This window comes from Paramormyrops kingsleyae, chromosome 23, assembly GCF_048594095.1.
Source record: "Paramormyrops kingsleyae isolate MSU_618 chromosome 23, PKINGS_0.4, whole genome shotgun sequence".
Taxonomy (NCBI): domain Eukaryota; kingdom Metazoa; phylum Chordata; class Actinopteri; order Osteoglossiformes; family Mormyridae; genus Paramormyrops; species Paramormyrops kingsleyae.
In genome coordinates, this window is record NC_132819.1 from 3708427 (window position 1) to 3717976 (window position 9550).

Consider the following 9550-nt stretch of genomic DNA (forward strand, 5'->3'; position numbering starts at 1 on the left):
AATGGTGTTGTTCACAAATCTACAAAAAGTCATTTGAGAACATGGCAATTCACTACTTTTCATGATTCAAGGGCCCATAAACATGCACTTATCTAGTTGAAGCTGGATTTGAACCAGCAACCTCTGGATTACAAGACCACATACTCAGACTACTGAACATCGATCAATTGAGTGGCTTGCCAAATCCCCCGATCTGAATCTCATTGAAAACTTGTGGCACAAGGTGGCTTTGGAGATATCCAAGAGACATCCAAAATCAAAACATGAGTTGATTGAGTCACTCATTGCAGCCTGGAACCATGTTATCACCCATGATCACCTCATCAAACTGGTTCACTCAAAGCCAACATGGTGCAGGCAGGTGATGGAGAACAAAGTGTGGCCCACCAGATACTGAGCCATCACTGAGACACAAAATGTCCTTTTTCAAGGCCACCTACACGAACATGAAGAAAACTTGACGCATGTCTGTTCTACTATATACTGTAGTATTACTCATTTATTTTGCACCTTTGGCGAGAGAAGTACATTACACAAATTACTCAAAAAGACGATTGACATGGGAACTTTAACAAACTCAGAAAAGTAAAACCAAGCTAGAATAAAAACTTGATTTTAATAGCCAACTGTGTCCCCTGTAACGCTGTTTTCAAAGAAATGCATTGGCTCAACGAAGGGGTTAAAAATAAAAGGTCAAAAGTTGGAAAAAATGCTAAATTAACAAGCGGTTGCAGACTTTTGCATACTACTGTAGTGTGGCTGCGTTTTTATAAAGAAGACTCCTCTTCACAAGCTGTGCAATACCATTTAACATTTGTTATGTGTTTGAATTGGCTCTTGGTCATGCCAGTACAGACACGGTGTTGCCACCTCTGGCATCCATCACAGAGTATCTACAGTGGGATTAACAACATTCAGTATAGGACAAGTAGCCATATTTTCCCATCTATCAAATGACTACATTAATTTCCTCACCCAGTCACCATCTTTATTTTGAAACTGTCCACACCATTGGCAGGCCTCCTCAAGAGATACTGTAAGGAAATAAGCATGAACTTACTGGTGAGCAGGCATTCATCATTATACTTATCTGTCAGGGTCAGCCCCTGCTGTGGTCCTTCCGTGTCCCGTCCCTGTTTGACCAGCAGGTGCTGCTGGTCATCCTGTTCTTTGTGTTAGTCTTTGTTCTCCCCTGTTACCTGTCTAGCCACATGGCTCAACGTGTTGAGCATGTGATTGTCTGAGTACCCTTCTGTCCTGTGTTCGAATCCCGCCACCTCCTGTTTTTGTATTTTGGTTTTGTTCCTATTTTTACCTGTTTAATTCCCTAGTGTTTTTTGGTATAAGTTTTTCTAGTTCCTGTGATTTGTATTTGGTTCAGTTCTGTGCCCCTGCTTGTGTTTCTACCTGTCTGTTATTCCCCTAGTGTAGATGCTGTTTCCTTCTTTGTCAGTCTTAGTTTTCCCATCCCAGTTCCCTGAGTTAATTAGTTCCACCTGTTTCCTATTCTTGTGCCTGCCCTTGTGTTTTCCTGATTGCTCGTTGTCCTGCACCTTCCCCAATTGGTTAATTGCTTCTCACTCCTGCTGCCTCGTTACTCTGTTCAGTGTTCCTATTTAAGTTCCTGCCTGTGTTTAGTTCACTTGTGGTTCATTGTCTTCAGTATGTCTATGTCTATGATTGTTGTTGGTTTTGATATTTTCAGTGTTCTGCGTGTATTCGGTTTTTGTTATTTAGTCTTGTTTTATCCCCTTTCTGTTTTTGACCCCTTGTGGTCTTTTTGGTTTAGTTGTGTTTATAGTGTTTTCAGTTTTGTTTAATAAACCCCGTTTTTGTGTTCCTGGAGCCGCCAGTGGGTCGTCCACCCTTTTTTTGTGCCTGCACCATGCCACGCTCCCGTGCCCGAGCCGCTGGCATCCATGACACTTATCACCCAGTTTGCCAAGCATGTTCACACACCCTTCTGACTGACTTTGCCTGAGTCACTTGCCCTTTATTGTGCTGTTGTGGTTTTTTTCCCACTGTAACACAATTCAGTCTTCAAATGACTTTTACACATACCGTGTGATGTTGTCTGTCATTGCAACCACACATCCATTCCTCTCACATTGTTTTTTGCATTATCTCAAATTAGTTCTACCCCTGATTTTTCAGGCTCAGAGTATGTGAAAACATAGCTAAAAGGCCCTTCTGTCAAAAGGGGCTGACAGACATTCGCTATAGTCATGTTAATATAATATAATATAATATAATATAAAATTCTTTAAAACCTGTTAAGTCTAAAACTGTAAGAGTAGGTGTACCTGTTTTCAAGACAAAAAACAAAAGTTCTCTTACATAACTTTTGTAGTATTTGAAGGATTTTATACCCCATTTTAAGCACAACTGTACAATTGATTAACCCTGCCCATAACAGCCTTTTACCCCTAACTGTGCAGTATCTGTATAAACTGGACACATCTGGTTTGACCGCCCCAAAGAGCTTTGGTAAGTTAAAGTTTACCTTGCCTTATGTTTCTGTTACAGTTTTTGTGAATTGCTAAAAGACTAAACCTCATTCTTGGAACAAAATTTCCAATTGCCGAAACTCATTTATTGAATCAATCACTCTTTTGGTGAAACTTTAAACACAATTTGCAGATTTGAGCAAAACTCTAAACACATTCCCATTCATCAAAACACATTTTGCACTGTGGTGAACTTTGATGCAAAATAGAAAACACAGGCTGCAGAAGTTCAGCACAGCCACCATACAGTAGTCATCATTTGAACACAATGACTCATAACTGTTCACACATGTTTCTAAACATGAGAAGAAGCCAAAGAGTGACTAGAACATACAATATGTGCTAGATGAGTGTGCAAGTGCCACTGGTGAGTTGAAGTTTGACGTCAATGTACAGATGGGTCACACAGAGGATTCTTCCCGCATCACCCAGCAAGGTGTCCCTATTGCTCACTACCGACAGCTACCGTACTTATGACCAGAGACCCACACAACAATTACGTTTCAAACTACATTTTCAGACAACTTCACATTATATGTGATTGTAGCGCTAAATTATTCCTTATTAGTTATGAAAGATTATTACAGTTTTTGTCCATTGCTTGAACACATTTTGCAAAACTTGGCTCATGGTGCCAAAACTCTACACACAAGGAAGTAAGGAAAAACACTGGGAAATAAACCATTCACATCTATGTCAAATACAAACTCTGCCATCAAAACTGAACAATCCTTTGTCAAAACCTCACTTTGATGACTAAATGATGCCCACTTCCACATGTCAATACACTCTCATATCAGCGGCAACACACTCGTCTACTTTATATAAAACACTGCAGTCTTTCACTTTTACTGTTTTTATTCAGTTACAATTCCAAATGTTTCACATAATTCCAAAAATAAAATACTGAAATCAAAATACTGCAATTACATTACAGTAGTGGAATTTATATGACAGGAAATTCAGTTAAAGCAAAAATAAAACAAACTGAACTTCACACAAAAGAAGTTACATGTATGGATCCTGCCGTCTGTCGGGGTCGGGCCACAGGACCTCGTCCACATCGCAAGCAATATTTTCTCTGGCTAAACATCGGGGAAAAAATCCCCTTGTGTGTCTAATCCATCCCTGAATTGACCTGATTTCAATATCTCCGCAGGCCTGTTCCATTGCTTGTAAAAGTGGCATTCGGGCGTGGGGTTGGCGGTCATATACGCGCCATCTCCATGCTGAAAAAAACTCCTCTATAGGATTCAAAAATGGGGAGTAAGGGGGCAAGTACACCACTTCAAATCCTTCATGATTAGTAAACCAGTCTTGGACCAGAGCAGCCCGGTGGAAACTAACATTATCCCACACAACAACAAACCTGGGCTACTCTGGTCTATTCTGTATGACTATGTCATGAAGACCATCAAGAAATGTGAGTATTTCCTGTGTATTATAGGGCCCCAATTTGGCATGATGGTGCAGTAGCCCTTGAAGGCTAATGGCAGCGCACAATGTAATATTTCCTCCACGTTGCCCAGGGACGTGCACAATTGCCCTTTGGCCAATAAGATTACGCCCCCGTCGTCTGTTTTTCGTCAGATTGAATCCAGCCTCATCGATGTAAATACACTCATGAGGCTGAGCAGCTCCATCCATGGCGAGCATTCTCTGCAAGAAAAAGTACATATTACTGTACTGTACAGTACTGTATGGATGGCATTACTCAAAGTACACAACTACACTGATACACATACAGAATTGAACCACCTCATCACACAGGGGCCTGTTTAGCTTTCTGAATATACAGTGTCAATGTGGTACTGATCCAATGGTACAGACTCAGCTATTTGACTGCTCCTCTTTCGTATTGTAAATGTAGAGGACTGAAACACTTACCTGTACGTATTCACGTCGAAGTTCCTTCACTCTGGCATTGTTCCTTTGAAATGGAACCCTGTACAGTTGTTTCATTGTAATATGGTGCTTTGTCAAGATGCGTCTAATGGTGGTAATGCTTACTGTATTTATATTGCCAAAAACCTGTCTATCTGCAATTATGTGACTCTGTAGCTGGTGGAGACGGATCGCATTATTTGCCCTGACCATGTCCACTAATACAAGTTCTTGTTGTTCAGTAAATAGGCGTTGACGTCCACCGCCAGTAGGTCTTCTAATCATTCTGTAGAAAAAATGCAACCAGAATTTGTAATTGTTTTCTTCTATTTTTCAGTACTGTACAAACTGTATTTTACTGTATTTACTGTACTTGTATTACAGTACTGTAAAACATCTCAAGACATGATTATATGTTTCACAAAACAAGGAGCCACCCTTCAGTACAGTACTGGTGTAAGAGTACATGTACGTAACATATACATGTAAGATGAGACAGTACTGTAAATACTCAAGCTACATTACTGTAGTAGAGGAATTGAAGACATACCTGTTTTCCTGTCGGAATGTCCTTATGATGGATGCGACCGTGAAACGGCTAAGATTGGGGTGGACTCTCTGTCCAGCTTCCCTCATAGTCAGACCATGGTTTATGACATGGTCCACCAAAGTTGCCCTAATGTCATCAGAAATGATGGTCCTTGCACGGCCTCTTCGTCCACGTCCTCCTCTTCCTCTGCCTCTAGCTCTCCCTCCCTCCATGCTGGCAAGTTCTCCAAAATGGCTTAGCTAAGGCCTTTTTGTAGCTGACTGATTGGTGTTCAGTTTTGTTAGTAAATGTTTTCAGGTGTGTGTCTAATTGTTTTCAATGACAGACTGTGTTTTGTATTTTGAATAGATGTGTTTTCCCAATGGTACTGCGAGATTTCATTTTTGAACAAAGTGTCTTATGTATGAAATAGTGTGTTGTGAGCAGGAGCAAGTGTGTTGTAGAAAGGAGCTAGTGTTTTGCAGAATTGCAACCAAAGTGCAAAGCAGCACTTTTGTTTAAGGTATGGTTACACTTTGTTTAAGGAACAGCCACAACAACTTCAAGTTGGGTTCCTTTGGTTTTAGCATCTGTCAATAGTGTTTAAGCAATTGGTAAAAACTGTAAATTTCTTACTTACACGGTGACTATACCCTTATTAGACTGCATTTTCCACCATCGCTGATGTATTTACCCGGGACTAAGCTTCTAACTACAGCACAAGAACTGTAGTTCGAACTACGCAACTTTACAACAGTGTTGCTCCACTATGGTCTTGGGAAATGCATCCCAGAACGGAAAGGTTAAAGAGGAGCTTTTTCCCCCAGGTCATAATGCTCCTAAATCAGGACAATACTCAATGCCTCTAAGTACTGCTTCACCCTGTCCAAATCATTGGCACATACCTCAGGCCTCTTGCACATTGCACAGCAAAATACCTCTTACCTATCACTTATGTATAGATTATGTACAGCTGAACATTTCATATATTTTTTATCATATTATTTTTCTAATTTTTTTCTATATTTTGTTACTCTCTTATCATGCACAGCTGCTCAGAGTGACCAGGGTTACATTCCACTACATGTTGTGTGTGTACAACTGTGTACATGACGAATAAATCTTTTGAATCTTCATCTTGAATTTTTGTAAAGTACAAATTCTGACCTTCCTGGCAATATATCACATGTTCTGGGGCCTCATTTCTGAGGTGTACAACTGTGTACGAGACGAATACACCTTTTGAATCTTGAATCTTCAATCTTGAATTTTCGTTAAGTACAAATTCCGCCCTTCTTGGCAATATATCACATGTGCTGGGGCCTCACTTCTACGTGCCACTTCCGTGGACTTTTAGATTATGTAGGGCAGCTTCCCTATTGTTACAGTGTATAGGACAAAATGGAGAATTACAAATCCTGCCCCAAACACTTTTAAATGTTTTTGTAAAATACAAATTTAGCCTTTTCCACTACTATATGCCAAGCCTGGGGGACTTATTTCTACATGCTACTTCCATGTTTAAATGTAACAGATCTGCTTTGCAATTTTCTTTTTCTTTCTTGTATTAATTCTGATATAATGACTTGTACAGTGCCAACCAATGTGACATTTCTATAATAGTGTAGATATTTCACATGAGTGCTTGCAAGGTGTACAGTAGCCTTACTTAAATGAGAAAATTAAACCAGACAACACGAAGATATAGTTCGATAGTGTTTCGATATGAGATCTACAAAAATACTTAAGAATACACTTTATTGGTGAAAGAAACATTTTTATTTATTGATTTATTACGATTTATTTTACTCATTCAGAACAGGCACCCACAAACTGTGACGTTCATGGTAGCTGGACGTCCAAATGCAAATTTTACGCGACTAGAGAACGCTCAACAAATTATATATTTAAAAAAAAATTTTTCAAAAAAACCAACAATGAAATAATTGTTAAACATTAACAACAATAAGGATTTCGGACAATCGTATTGTACTCTGTAATATGGATGACAAAATTGCACTGGCTGAACGCGCAGCTGCTGCGCCTTGCTGAGCTCCTCGAATGCTCCTATGTTTACATCCAGCGTATACTCCACCCCTGCAGCCGACGGCAGATCGCGCTCCACGTCACGTCAGCTGCAGACACACCTCGAACGCACCCCGTGATTAAGTAACGTCCTATGGGTTTCTTTCTATGCCACGTGATCTGTCTACGCGGCGTGCGTCTTTTGCGACACGTCTGTTTATAAACACGGATTCCGCTGTTTGTAAACAGTCCGCATTTTACCCTCACCCAATGTATGTTGCATGTGAGATCGTAAAAGCTCACAAAAAATAAAATAAAAACCAGTCGAAGCTATTATTCATTTCTAAAATGTATTTTCTTTAAATGAGAGCAGTGTGCTCAATTTAATTGTTATAATATGATGTAATCTGATGTTGTATTTGCATCTGTGTTGCAAACGTTCGTTTAAATTCATAAGGAAAAATAGTTTATTGAAATGGTTAAAAGCTATTAACATTCGACAGCTAGTCGACATACTTTGATTAATGTGTGTTCTCATGCATTTTATATGGGTGTATTACTGGTTGTTTCTGTACACTGTCTGGTTGGGTTGATTACGCGGGCTGTCGTATGCTGGGTCCGTTCGTTGCAAATTAGGATGTAGTAATATTTTTTACAGTGTTCTGTACTATACCCGTATACAATTAGATGCTATAGCAAAACTGAACTAATATTTCATATATTTTTTATGATGTAACACATTACATCTTTTGTATAGATTGTTTTTTTTTTTGTACGGAATAGAAGATTTCCAATTAGACAAGATGGCGAGCCTGTCCCAGGAAACCCCGCATGCAGGACACCCAAGCCTACGGTAGCCTGGCCAGCTGCCGTATGGTTTTTTCAGCATCAGCCTGAACCACCAAGCCCTCGCATGTGGACAGCAGATAAGCTTGTGTTTCTACACAGAAAAGAACTCTGAACGTGCGCACAAGGATAATTTCATTTACACACACACATACATTCAAATTACATTAATGTATATACGTTCTGTTTCATATTGTGCAGTATAATGATCGGTGCTGTACAAAATAAAGTTAGTTACAAAAAAAATTAAGGAAAAAAATCTAATTCTCAGGTTTGGTTGTATCACAACTCTAGGACCTAGTGTCTTTGTGAGTGTAGCCTTCCCACTGGTCCATTTAACAAGAGTGCTACACTAACTACCGTGTCTAGTGTAAAGGTAGGGTGTGTCTCTGCTGGTAGAATGAGGAACTGTAGTGAAATTCATTTTATATAGTGTAGCTAAAGAAATGTTTAAATTTATTCTATTAAAATGAAGCCTGTTGCTTTTGAATTTATATTTTGGCAACCAACCGCACAACACAAACTTTTATTTCATTTTGAGGTCTTTGTCTATTTGCCTCTGTTTTTTCTGCTTTTCTGCCACCACTTTGCTCGTGCAACTTCCTGTGACATAATCGCTCGGCATTGGTCTACAGCTCTGGGTATTCCCCGCCCCTGGGTGAAGAGGCTGCCAATCATTCTCTCTCTCTGGAAAACATAACTGTGGCAAAAGAATACAATAATTTTTATTTATATATGGTAATACACTAAGAACCCAGGTGTCCTCTTCAAAAACACTGTAGTTGGCTGTTTCGGTTGGCTACTCACTATTTAGCTACTGAACTAATTATATTTTATAGTCTACAACTGAGTGATAAGCTGCAGAGTTAATTGGGACATGAGCTTCAGAGCTAATTAGGGTGGGGATACATGCTTGTATGATGACATCGTGCAGCAGTGATTGGTCTGCATTCTCTTTCTCTCTCTCAGTGGTACATTCTCTAAGTACATTGTCTTCTGCAGGTTACATCTTTTTAGTGTTATTCTGAAGATTATATTCAGGGATTGACATAACTGGTACACGAGTACACATTCACCTTTAAAAGCGATGGTTTATCCCGAGGTGTTTTGCCGTTCTCTATGGCCATCACCATCTTGGACAGGTACCCGGTACCCGAATGCCACAGGTGCACCACGCATATGCCGTGTCCAATCTGCTGGGTCTCTCCCTCACTATCATCGTCCTGCACTTTATACTGTATACCAGTGTTTCCAACTCCAGTCTTCGGGGACCCACAGACAATCCATGTTTCAGTCACTCAGCCTTTCGCAGTGACGACGTACAGGCCACCGTGCTCTACAGGTGCATAAAGGGACTGGTGCCCGAACAGGGACTTGAACCCAGGACCCTCAGATTAAAAGTCTGATGCTCTACCAACTGAGCTATCCGGGCTCTTGGCTAGAAATAAAAACCCCATAATCAGGTCCTTGTGTTCACCTAATATGGGCACGTTGCGTAACTTGGTGCAGGTTCTGTGAATGACTTAAAAACAAATACAGTGATATAAAAATAAGCAGAGACTAAATGAGGTGTGTTTTGTGATTTAAAATGAGGAAGTGATATAACATGAATGTATTTCTCACCAAAAGTAATAGTTTTTGGGTTTCCTGTCGTGAGAGATGAAAGCTATAGGCATGTAAATATGGTTTCCTGTAATAACTTTTTAAAAATGATTTTCCTCATTGTTAAAAATCACATACATTAGAAGGTGCCAGTCAG

The 9550-nt window shown here is 39.8% G+C and overlaps 1 non-coding gene across 1 annotated transcript; it reads right to left on the bottom strand.

Annotated features, from left to right (window-relative positions):
* Nucleotides 1–9150: 9150 nt before the first annotated feature.
* trnak-uuu (transfer RNA lysine (anticodon UUU)) lies at nt 9151–9223 on the bottom strand. The gene has a single exon. It is a non-coding gene; the product is annotated as a tRNA-Lys (tRNA).
* Between the last annotated feature and the right edge of the window lie 327 nt (nt 9224–9550).